Below are 13,033 nucleotides of genomic sequence, written 5' to 3' on the forward strand. Positions count from 1 at the left end.
GTAGGAAGGTAATCCTTGGTACTAGCTTTAGGAATGTAATCCTTGGTGCTGGCTTTAGGAAGGTAATCCTTGGTGCTAGCTTTAGGAAGGTAATCCTTAGTGCTGACTTTAGGAATATAATCGTTGGTGCTAGCTTTAGGAAGGTAATCCTTGGTGCTAGCTTTAGGAATGCAATCCTTAGTGCTAGCTTTAGGAATGTAATCCTTGGTGCTGGCTTTAGGAAGGTAATCCTTGGTACTAGCTTTAGGAATGTAATCCTTGGTGCTAGCTTTAGGAATGCAATCCTTGGTGCTAGGTTTAGGAATGCAATCCTTGGTGCTAGCTTTAGGAAGGTAATCCTTGGTGCTGACTTTAGGAATATAATCCTTGGTGCTAGCTTTAGGAATGTAATCCTTGGTGCTAGCTTTAGGAATGTATTCCTTGGTGCTAGCTTTAGGAATGTAATCCTTGGTGCTGGGTTTAGGAAGGTAATCCTTGGTACTAGCTTTAGGAATGTAATCCTTGGTGCTAGCTTTAGGAAGGTAATCCTTGGTGCTAGCTTTAGGAAGGTAATCCTTAGTGCTGACTTTAGGAATATAATCCTTGGTGCTAGCTTTAGGAAGGTAATCCTTGGTGCTAGCTTTAGGAATGCAATCCTTAGTGCTAGCTTTAGGAATGTAATCCTTGGTGCTGGCTTTAGGAAGGTAATCCTTGGTACTAGCTTTAGGAATGTAATCCTTGGTGCTAGCTTTAGGAATGCAATCGTTGGTGCTAGGTTTAGGAATGCAATCCTTTGTGCTAGCTTTAGGAAGGTAATCCTTGGTGCTAGCTTTAGGAATGTAATCCTTGGTGCTAGCTTTAGGAATGTATTCCTTGGTGCTATCTTTAGGAATGTAATCCTTGGTGCTGGGTTTAGGAAGGTAATCCTTGGTACTAGCTTTAGGAATGTAATCCTTGGTGCTAGCTTTAGGAAGGTAATCCTTGGTGCTAGCTTTAGGAAGGTAATCCTTAGTGCTGACTTTAGGAATATAATCCTTGGTGCTAGCTTTAGGAAGGTAATCCTTGGTGCTAGCTTTAGGAATGCAATCCTTAGTGCTAGCTTTAGGAATGTAATCCTTGGTGCTGGCTTTAGGAAGGTAATCCTTGGTACTAGCTTTAGGAATGTAATCCTTGGTGCTAGCTTTAGGAATGCAATCCTTGGTGCTAGGTTTAGGAATGCAATCCTTGGTGCTAGCTTTAGGAAGGTAATCCTTGGTGCTAGCTTTAGGAATGCAATCCTTGGTGCTAGCTTTAGGAATGCAATCCTTGGTGCTAGCTTTAGGAATGTAATCCTTGGTGCTGGCTTTAGGAAGGTAATCCTTGGTACTAGCTTTAGGAATGTAATCCTTGGTGCTAGCTTTAGGAATGCAATCCTTGGTGCTAGGTTTAGGAATGCAATCCTTGGTGCTAGCTTTAGGAATGCAATCCTTGGTGCTAGCTTTAGGAATGCAATCCTTGGTGCTCGCTTTAGGAAGGTAATCCTTGGTGCTAGCTTTAGGAATGCAATCCTTGGTACTAGCTTTAGGAAGGTAATCCTTGGTACTAGCTTTAGGAAGGTAATCCTTGGTACTAGCTTTAGGAATGTAATCCTTGGTGCTAGCTTTAGGAATGCAATCCTTGGTGCTAGCTTTAGGAATGCAATCCTTGGTGCTAGCTTTAGGAAGGTAATCCTTGGTACTAGCTTTAGGAAGGTAATCCTTGGTACTAGCTTTAGGAATGTAATCCTTGGTGCTAGCTTTAGGAATGCAATCCTTGGTGCTAGATTTAGGAATGCAATCCTTGGTGCTAGCTTTAGGAAGGTAATCCTTGGTGCTAGCTTTAGGAATGCAATCCTTGGTACTAGCTTTAGGAAGGTAATCCTTGGTACTAGCTTTAGGAATGTAATCCTTCGTGCTAGCTTTAGGAAGGTAATCCTTGGTGCTAGCTTTAGGAATGTAATCCTTGGAGCTAGCTTTAGGAATGCAATCCTTGGTGCTAGCTTTAGGAATGTAATCCTTGGTGCTGACTTTAGGAATGTAATCCTTGGTGCTAGCTTTAGGAAGGTAATCCTTGGTGCTAGCTTTAGTAATGCAATCCTTAGTGCTAGCTTTAGGAAGGTAATCCATGGTGCTAGCTTTAGGAATGCAATCCTTAGTGCTAGCTTTAGGAAGGTAATCCTTGGCGCTAGTTTTAGGAATGCAATCCTTGGTACTAGCTTTAGGAAGGTAATCCTTGGTACTAGCTTTAGGAAGGTAATCCTTTGTACTAGCTTTAGGAATGTAATCCTTGGTGCTAGCTTTAGGAATGCAATCCTTGGTGCTAGCTTTAGGAAGGTAATCCTTGGTGCTGACTTTAGGAATGTAATCCTTGGTGCTAGCTTTAGGAAGGTAATCCTTGGTGCTGACTTTAGGAATGCAATCCTTGGTGCTAGCCTTAGGAAGGTAATCCTTGGTGCTGACTTTAGGAATGTAATCCTTGGTGCTAGCTTTGGGAAGGTAATCCTTGGTGCTAGCTTTAGGAAGGTAATCCTTGGTGCTAGCTTTAGGAATGTAATCCTTGGTGCTAGCTTTAGGAATGCATTCCTTGGTGCTAGCTTTAGGAATGTAATCCTTGGTGCTGGGTTTAGGAAGGTAATCCTTGGTGCTAGCTTTAGGAAGGTAATCCTTGGTGCTAGCTTTAGGAATGTAATCCTTGGTGCTAGCTTTAGGAATGTATTCCTTGGTACTAGCTTTAGGAAGGTAATCCTTGGTGCTAGCTTTAGGAATGCAATCCTTGGTGCTTTAGGAAGGTAATCCTTGGTACTAGCTTTAGGAATAATCCTTGGTACTAGCTTTAGGAATGTAATCCTTGGTGCTAGCTTTAGGAATGCAATCCTTGGTAGCTTTATCCCTTGGTGCTAGCTTTAGGAAGGTAATCCTTGGTAAGCCTTGGTGCTAGCTTTAGGAATGTATTCCTTGGTGCTAGCTTTAGGAATGTAATCCTTGGTGCTGGGTTTAGGAAGGTAATCCTTGGTACTAGCTTTAGGAATGTAATCCTTGGTGCTGGCTTTAGGAAGGTAATCCTTGGTGCTAGCTTTAGGAAGGTAATCCTTAGTGCTGACTTTAGGAATATAATCGTTGGTGCTAGCTTTAGGAAGGTAATCCTTGGTGCTAGCTTTAGGAATGCAATCCTTAGTGCTAGCTTTAGGAATGTAATCCTTGGTGCTGGCTTTAGGAAGGTAATCCTTGGTACTAGCTTTAGGAATGTAATCCTTGGTGCTAGCTTTAGGAATGCAATCCTAGGTTTAGGAATGCAATCCTTGTGCTAGCTTTAGGAAGGTAATCCTTGGTGCTAGCTTTAGGAATGTAATCCTTGGTGCTAGCTTTAGGAATGTAATCCTTGGTGCTAGCTTTAGGAATGTAATCCTTGGTGCTAGCTTTAGGAATGCAATCCTTGGTGCTAGCTTTAGGAAGGTAATCCTTGGTGCTAGCTTTAGGAATGTAATCCTTGGTGCTAGCTTTAGGAATGCAATCCTTGGTGCTAGCTTTAGGAATGCAATCCTTGGTGCTAGCTTTAGGAATGTATTCCTTGGTGCTAGCTTTAGGAATGTAATCCTTGGTGCTGGGTTTAGGAAGGTAATCCTTGGTACTAGCTTTAGGAATGTAATCCTTGGTGCTAGCTTTAGGAAGGTAATCCTTGGTGCTAGCTTTAGGAAGGTAATCCTTAGTGCTGACTTTAGGAATATAATCCTTGGTGCTAGCTTTAGGAAGGTAATCCTTGGTGCTAGCTTTAGGAATGCAATCCTTAGTGCTAGCTTTAGGAATGTAATCCTTGGTGCTGGCTTTAGGAAGGTAATCCTTGGTACTAGCTTTAGGAATGTAATCCTTGGTGCTAGCTTTAGGAATGCAATCCTTGGTGCTAGGTTTAGGAATGCAATCCTTGGTGCTAGCTTTAGGAAGGTAATCCTTGGTGCTAGCTTTAGGAATGTAATCCTTGGTGCTGGCTTTAGGAATGCAATCCTTGGTGCTAACTTAGGAATGTAATCCTTGGTGCTAGCTTTATGAATGCAATCCTTGGTGCTAGCTTTAGGAAGGTAATCCTTGTTGCTGAGTTTAGGAATGTAATCCTTGGTGCTAGCTTTAGGAAGGTAATCCTTGGTGCTGGCTTTAGGAATGCAATCCTTGGTGCTAGCTTTAGGAATGCAATCCTTGGTGCTAGCTTTAGGAATGTAATCCTTGGTGCTGCTTTAGGAATGTAATCCTTGGTGCTGGCTTTAGGAAGGTAATCCTTGGTACTAGCTTTAGGAATGTAATCCTTGGTGCTAGCTTTAGGAATGCAATCCTTGGTGCTAACTTAGGAAGGTAATCCTTGGTGCTGACTTTAGGAATATAATACTTGGTGCTAGCTTTAGGAAGGTAATCCTTGGTGCTAGCTTTAGGAATGCAATCCTTGGTGCTAGCTTTAGGAATGTAATCCTTGGTGCTGGCTTTAGGAAGGTAATCCTTGGTGCTAGCTTTAGGAATGTAATCCTTGGTGCTAGCTTTAGGAATGCAATCCTTGGTGCTAGGTTTAGGAATGCAATCCTTGGTGCTAGCTTTAGGAAGGTAATCCTTGGTGCTAGCTTTAGGAATGTAATCCTTGGTGCTGGCTTTAGGAATGCAATCCTTGGTGCTAACTTAGGAATGTAATCCTTGGTGCTAGCTTTATGAATGCAATCCTTGGTGCTAGCTTTAGGAAGGTAATCCTTGTTGCTGAGTTTAGGAATGTAATCCTTGGTGCTAGCTTTAGGAAGGTAATCCTTGGTGCTGGCTTTAGGAATGCAATCCTTGGTGCTAGCTTTAGGAATGCAATCCTTGGTGCTAGCTTTAGGAATGTAATCCTTGGTGCTGACTTTAGGAATGCAATATGTGGTGCTAGATTTAGGAATGTAATCCTTGGTGCTGGCTTTAGGAAGGTAATCCTTGGTGCTAGCTTTAGGAATGTAATCCTTGGTGCTAGCTTTAGGACTGCAATGCTTGGTGCTAGCTTTAGGAATGCAATCCTTAGTGCTAGGTTTAGGAAGTTAATCCTTGGTGCTAGCTTTAGGAAGGTAATCCTTGGTACTAGCTTTAGGAATGTAATCCTTGGTGCTAGCTTTAGGAATGCAATCCTTGGTGCTAGGTTTAGGAATGCAATCCTTGGTACTAGCTTTAGGAAGGTAATCCTTGGTACTAGCTTTAGGAAGGTAATCCTTGGTACTAGCTTTAGGAATGTAATCCTTGGTGCTAGCTTTAGGAATGCAATCCTTGGTGCTAGATTTTGGAATGCAATCCTTGGTGCTAGCTTTAGGAATGTAATCCTTGGTGCTAGTTTTAGGAATGCAATCCTTGGTACTAGCTTTAGGAAGGTAATCCTTGGTACTAGCTTTAGGAATGTAATCCTTGGTGCTAGCTTTAGGAAGGTAATCCTTGGTGCTAGCTTTAGGAATGTAATCCTTGGAGCTAGCTTTAGGAATGCAATCCTTGGTGCTAGCTCTAGGAATGTAATCCTTGGTGCTGACTTTAGGAATGTAATCCTTGGTGCTAGCTTTAGGAAGGTAATCCTTGGTGCTAGCTTTAGTAATGCAATCCTTAGTGCTAGCTTTAGGAATATAATCCTTGGTGCTAGCTTTAGGAAGGTAATCCTTGGTACTAGCTTTAGGAATGTAATCCTTGGTGCTAGCTTTAGGAATGCAATCCTTGGTGCTAGCTTTAGGAAGGTAATCCTTGGTACTAGCTTTAGGAATGCAATCCTTGGTGCTAGCTTTAGGAAGGTAATCCTTGGTACTAGCTTTAGGAAGGTAATCCTTGGTACTAGCTTTAGGAATGCAATCCTTGGTGCTAGCTTTAGGAATGCAATCCTTGTGCTAGCTTTAGGAATGCAATCCTTAGGCTAGCTTTAGGAATGCAATCCTTGGTGCTAGCTTTAGGAATGCCTTGGAGCCTTGGTACTAGCTTTAGGAATGTAATCCTTGGTGCTAGCTTTAGGAATGCAATCCTTGGTGCTAGCTTTAGGAAGGTAATCCTTGGTGCTGACTTTAGGAATGCAATCCTTGGTGCTAGCTTTAGGAATGTAATCCTTGGTGCTAGCTTTAGGAAGGTAATCCTTGGTGCTAGCTTTAGGAAGGTAATCCTTGGTGCTAGCTTTAGGAATGCAATCCTTAGTGCTAGCTTTAGGAATGTAATCCTTGGTGCTGGCTTTAGGTAGATAATCCTTGGTACTAGCTTTAGGAATGTAATCCTTGGTGCTAGCTTTAGGAATGCAATCCTTGGTGCTAGCTTTAGGAATGCAATCCTTGGTGCTCGCTTTAGAAAGGTAATCCTTGGTGCTAGCTTTAGGAATGCAATCCTTGGTACTAGCTTTAGGAAGGTAATCCTTGGTACTAGCTTTAGGAAGGTAATCCTTAGTACTAGCTTTAGGAATGTAATCCTTGGTGCTAGCTTTAGGAATGCATTCCTTGGTGCTAGCTCAATCCTTGGTACTAGCTTTAGGAAGGTAATCCTTGGTACTAGCTTTAGGAATGTAATCCTTCGTGCTAGCTTTAGGAAGGTAATCCTTGGTGCTAGCTTTAGGAATGTAATCCTTGGAGCTAGCTTTAGGAATGCAATCCTTGGTGCTAGCTTAGGAATGTAATCCTTGGTGCTGACTTTAGGAATGTAATCCTTGGTGCTAGCTTTAGGAAGGTAATCCTTGGTGCTAGCTTTAGGAATGCAATCCTTAGTGCTAGCTTTAGGAATATAATCCTTGGTGCTAGCTTTAGGAAGGTAATCCTTGGTGCTAGCTTTAGGAAGGTAATCCTTGGTGCTGACTTTAGGAATATAATCCTTGGTGCTAGCTTTAGGAAGGTAATCCTTGGTACTAGCTTTAGTTGCAATCCTTAGTTCTAGCTTTAGGAATGCAATCCTTGGTGCTAGCTTTAGGAATGCAATCCTTGGTGCTAGCTTTAGGAAGGTAATCCTTGGTGCTGGCTTTAGGAAGATAATCCTTGGTACTAACTTTAGGAATGTAATCCTTGGTGCTAGCTTTAGGAATGCAATCCTTGGTGCTAGCTTTAGGAATGCAATCCTTAGTGCTAGCTTTAGGAATGCTCCTTGGTGCTAGCTTTAGGAATGCAATCCTTGGTGCTAGCTTTAGGAATGTAATCCTTGGTGCTGGCTTTAGGAAGATAATCCTTGGTACTAGCTTTAGGAATGTAATCCTTGGTGCTAGCTTTAGGAATGCAATCTTTGGTGCTAGCTTTAGGAATGTAATCCTTGGTGCTGACTTTAGGAATGCAATCCTTGGTGCTAGCTTTAGGAATGTAATCCTTGGTGCTAGCTTTAGGAATGTATTCCTTGGTGCTAGCTTTAGGAATGTAATCCTTGGTGCTGGCTTTAGGAAGGTAATCCTTGGTACTAGCTTTAGGAATGTAATCCTTGGTGCTAGCTTTAGGAAGGGTGCTAGCTTTATGCAGCCTTAGGAATGCAATCCTTGGTGCTAGCTTTAGGAATCCTTGGTGCTTTAGGAAGGTAATCCTTGGTGCTAGCTTTAGGAATGCAATCCTTGGTGCTTTAGGAAGGTAATCCTTGGTACTAGCTTTAGGAATAATCCTTGGTACTAGCTTTAGGAATGTAATCCTTGGTGCTAGCTTTAGGAATGCAATCCTTGGTGCTAGCTTTAGGAATGCAATCCTTGGTGCTAGCTTTAGGAAGGTAATCCTTGGTACTAGCTTTAGGAAGGTAATCCTTGGTACTAGCTTTAGGAATGTAATCCTTGGTGCTAGCTTTAGGAATGCAATCCTTGGTGCTAGCTTTAGGAATGCAATCCTTGGTGCTAGCTTTAGGAAGGTAATCCTTGGTGCTAGCTTTAGGAATGCAATCCTTGGTACTAGCTTTAGGAAGGTAATCCTTGGTGCTAGGTTTAGGAATGTAATCCTTGGAGCTAGCTTTAGGAATGCAATCCTTGGTGCTAGCTTTAGGAATGTAATCCTTGGTGCTGACTTTAGGAATGTAATCCTTGGTGCTAGCTTTAGGAAGGTAATCCTTGGTGCTAGCTTTAGGAATGCAATCCTTAGTGCTAGCTTTAGGAAGGTAATCCATGGTGCTAGCTTTAGGAATGCAATCCTTAGTGCTAGCTTTAGGAAGGTAATCCTTGGCGCTAGCTTTAGGAATGCAATCCTTGGTACTAGCTTTAGGAAGGTAATCCTTGGTACTAGCTTTAGGAAGGTAATCCTTGGCTTTAGGAATGTAATCCTTGGTGCTAGCTTTAGGAATGCAATCCTTGGTGCTAGCTTTATCCTTGGTGCTGACTTTAGCCTTGGTGCTAGCTTTAGGAAGGTAATCCTTGGTGCTAGCTTTAGGAATGCAATCCTTGGTGCTAGCTTTAGGAAGGTAATCCTTGGTGCTGACTTTAGGAATGTAATCCTTGGTGCTAGCTTTGGGAAGGTAATCTTTGGTGCTAGCTTTAGGAATGCAATCCTTGGTACTAGCTTTAGGAAGGTAATCCTTGGTACTAGCTTTAGGAAGGTAATCCTTGATGCTAGCTTTAGGAAGGTAATCCTTGGTGCTAGCTTTAGGAATGTAATCCTTGGTGCTAGCTTTAGGAATGTATTCCTTGGTGCTAGCTTTAGGAATGTAATCCTTGGTGCTGGGTTTAGGAAGGTAATCCTTGGTACTAGCTTTAGGAATGTAATCCTTGGTGCTAGCTTTAGGAAGGTAATCCTTGGTGCTAGCTTTAGGAAGGTAATCCTTAGTGCTGACTTTAGGAATATAATCCTTGGTGCTAGCTTTAGGAAGGTAATCCTTGGTGCTAGCTTTAGGAATGCAATCCTTAGTGCTAGCTTTAGGAATGTAATCCTTGGTGCTGGCTTTAGGAAGGTAATCCTTGGTACTAGCTTTAGGAATGTAATCCTTGGTGCTAGCTTTAGGAATGCAATCCTTGGTGCTAGGTTTAGGAATGCAATCCTTGGTGCTAGCTTTAGGAAGGTAATCCTTGGTGCTAGCTTTAGGAATGTAATCCTTGGTGCTGGCTTTAGGAATGCAATCCTTGGTGCTAACTTAGGAATGTAATCCTTGGTGCTAGCTTTATGAATGCAATCCTTGGTGCTAGCTTTAGGAAGGTAATCCTTGTTGCTGAGTTTAGGAATGTAATCCTTGGTGCTAGCTTTAGGAATTCCTTGGTGCTAGCTTTAGGAATGTATTCCTTGGTGCTAGCTTTAGGAATGTAATCCTTGGTGCTGGGTTTAGGAAGGTAATCCTTGGTACTAGCTTTAGGAATGTAATCCTTGGTGCTAGCTTTAGGAAGGTAATCCTTGGTGCTAGCTTTAGGAAGGTAATCCTTGGTGCTGACTTTAGGAATATAATCCTTGGTGCTAGCTTTAGGAAGGTAATCCTTGGTGCTAGCTTTAGGAATGCAATCCTTAGTGCTAGCTTTAGGAATGTAATCCTTGGTGCTGGCTTTAGGAAGGTAATCCTTGGTACTAGCTTTAGGAATGTAATCCTTGGTGCTAGCTTTAGGAATGCAATCCTTGGTGCTAGGTTTAGGAATGCAATCCTTGGTGCTAGCTTTAGGAAGGTAATCCTTGGTGCTAGCTTTAGGAATGTAATCCTTGGTGCTGGCTTTAGGAATGCAATCCTTGGTGCTAACTTAGGAATGTAATCCTTGGTGCTAGCTTTATGAATGCAATCCTTGGTGCTAGCTTTAGGAAGGTAATCCTTGTTGCTGAGTTTAGGAATGTAATCCTTGGTGCTAGCTTTAGGAAGGTAATCCTTGGTGCTGGCTTTAGGAATGCAATCCTTGGTGCTAGCTTTAGGAATGCAATCCTTGGTGCTAGCTTTAGGAATGTAATCCTTGGTGCTGACTTTAGGAATGCAATATTTGGTGCTAGATTTAGGAATGTAATCCTTGGTGCTGGCTTTAGGAAGGTAATCCTTGGTACTAGCTTTAGGAATGTAATCCTTGGTGCTAGCTTTAGGAATGCAATCCTTGGTGCTAACTTAGGAAGGTAATCCTTGGTGCTGACTTTAGGAATATAATACTTGGTGCTAGCTTTAGGAAGGTAATCCTTGGTGCTAGCTTTAGGAATGCAATCCTTGGTGCTAGCTTTAGGAATGTAATCCTTGGTGCTGGCTTTAGGAAGGTAATCCTTGGTGCTAGCTTTAGAAATATAATCCTTGGTGCTGGCTTTAGGAATGTAATCCTTGGTGCTGACTTTAGTAATGCAATCCTTGGTGCTAGCTTTAGGAATGTAATCCTTGGTGCTGGCTTTAGGAAGGTAATCCTTGGTACTAGCTTTAGGAATGTAATCCTTGGTGCTAGCTTTAGGAATGCAATCCTTGGTGCTAGCTTTAGGAAGGTAATCCTTGGTGCTGACTTTAGGAATGTAAACCTTGGTGCTAGCTAGGAAGGTAATCCTTGGTGCTAGCTTTAGGAATGCAATCCTTGGTGCTAGCTTTAGGAATGTAATCCTTGGTGCTGGCTTTAGGAAGGTAATCCTTGGTACTAGCTTTAGGAATGTAATCCTTGGTGCTGGCTTTAGGAAGGTAATCCTTGGTACTAGCTTTAGGAATGTAATCCTTGGTGCTTGCTTTATGAAGGTAGTCTAATAGTTTTTAGCAAGGCAGAGGGAATGGGGAGAAGGGCAACTCGCGCGCGCGCGCGCGCACACACACACACACACACACACACACACACACACACACACACACACACACACCCCAAACCCAGAATTTGAGCTAGCTAGCCAATCACTTTACCACTAATCTGTATCTCAACCTTTGGTTTTTTCAGACTGGGTCTCACTTGTAGCCCAGATTGGCCTTAAATTGGTCATCCTCCTGTCTGTTCCTTCAGACTGCTAGGATCATAGGTGTGTAGGTGATTTTGGTGTATGTAATAGGTGTGAAGGTGATTTGAGGTATATGCATCCAGTCCCCTCCACTAAATGTGAATGATGGAATATTAGGAACTCTACTTACAAGCACCTCCACAGTGTCCGGAATGTCTTCCCAGGTCTTTGTCTTCGACTAGAACTTTCCCTGCATTAAAGCAGCCACTAGGAGGTGACACTTTTAATGCCTTGTGTCTCTGTGTGGCTGTCTCCAGAGATAAACTGAATGCAGTGATGAGGGCTGTTAATGGCAGCACTTGGAAGGTAAGGCAGGCAAATCTCAAGTTCAAGGCCAATATGGGTTACAGAGCAAAGCCCTGCCTCAAAAACCAACAGGACCAAGAGAGCTCTCCAGAGTCAGCGTTCTGTGTCAGTGGCCAGAAAAACAGAATCTCCTTGATCTTGTCACTCTCAAGGGGCATGTTCGTTTTGCTAACAGGCCCACAGGTATGTTATGATGCTTTGCCTGTGTCTATAGTGCCAAGGAGAATCAAGCATGACTGCTGAGGTCAAGGTCAAGGCAAGATGCCCACCTGACTCTGGTCCCTGTGCCCTCTGCCACCACCCCAGTCCAATGTCCTTGCCTCCTTGGACTAAGTGGAGAGGACACAGAACCCAAAGGCCCCTCTGTATCTCCATCTCCATGCAAGACTCGCCCTGCATCCCCAGCCTGGGAATCTCCCCAGGCCCGTGTGCTGCCTGTACCTTGGGCTGGTGACAGCGATCACACCCTACATAGGACTAATGAACTTCCCAGGCCTGTTGGGCAACTCTGCCTTGGGAAAACATCCAATGCAGAGCTGGGGCTAGCCCCATATCACAGCACACTTTGTGATGAGTCAGACTTAGCAAACAGACGTTCCCACTGCTGAGGATAGGGACACAGCTTTCTCCAAAGCTGTCTCTGATGGTCTTACAGCGTAGTGCCTGCTGGCGGCTCTGCAGGTTGGCTTAAGCTTCTAGCATGGCTCTTTTGGGGTCAGGTCTCATTTGTTCAACCTGTGCAGGCACACAGAGGTATCATGGATGACCCAATCATTTTTTAACTTGTGTTTGGAGTGAGTTAGCTGGTTTGTTCTAGGCAGGTCATTTACCTAATGATGCTTACTCTAGGGTCATGCTAGAGAAGGTGGTCAAGTGAGTCCTGGAGATGGGAGGGGAAGAGAGAGCCAGCAGGCAGGTTGGAGAGCACTGTGTTCCATATCCTCGGTGATCAGACGCCCCTGCCCAGGGCCTGGTGATTGGTTGTGTGGCCTATGGTCAACACATACAGCCATCTTTCTGTGTCCTGCTTTCCTGGGATCATCAAGGAGCAAAGCTGGCTGAAAAGGAGCTGCTGCTTGTGTCTAGGAAGTACGAAGCTGTGCCCCAAACATGTTAAAAGGTGGGGTTTAATCTCTCCCCACAAGCAGGGGAAGTCCGTTGTGTCACCCCCACACACACACCCCAGAGGGGAGCAGGTTCCGGGAGCCTGCTGATAGCCAGTGCCTTGTTGCTCTCCATGTATGGTATGAGGGCTTTTATAAAAGAGTCCAAGGGACTTGTTTGTTCCTTCTCCTGTGTGAGGACAGCTAAAGGGCACCATCTGTGAACCACACATGGAGTCCATCTAGTGTCTTGATCTAAATTCTCCCAGTCTCCTGAAGTGTACAAGTCCTGTTGTTTCTAAGAAGTCCAGCCCCTGAATGGATTAAACAGTGGAAGACAAGAGACAGCTGTCAAGGTATTCTGAAACCTGTAACGTCCTACGCAGTGGTTAGCTATCACCGACTTAGTGTGACACAGGGGTGTGCACCAGACATGCCCTCTCTACAGTCCCCTTAGGGCATGAAGGGCTGTGTTCTCAGCACCCAAGAGGTGCTAGATTCAGGCGTGTACCTGATTATTGCTATTCTGGTTCTGACTTAGATGGAGACGGATAAGAATCCAGGGTGAGGTGGACTGCCTTCCTGGTTTCCCAGCATTTGGTGGAATGTACTAATAGTTGTAGATTTTGGCATCTTTGAGTGCCTGTGCATGGCCACCCCTAAGCTCCAACTTTCCCATTTTGCCATCTTTTCCTGGAGAAGGTAGGACGGGTCGTGATTAAACTCTGAACGACTGTGAATTCCCTTCCTTGTTCTGTGTGCTTGCTTTCATCTCTTGGTCTTTTCTATGATCTTTAATTTACAT

This window comes from Cricetulus griseus, chromosome 5 (assembly GCF_003668045.3).
Source record: "Cricetulus griseus strain 17A/GY chromosome 5, alternate assembly CriGri-PICRH-1.0, whole genome shotgun sequence".
NCBI lineage: Eukaryota > Metazoa > Chordata > Mammalia > Rodentia > Cricetidae > Cricetulus > Cricetulus griseus.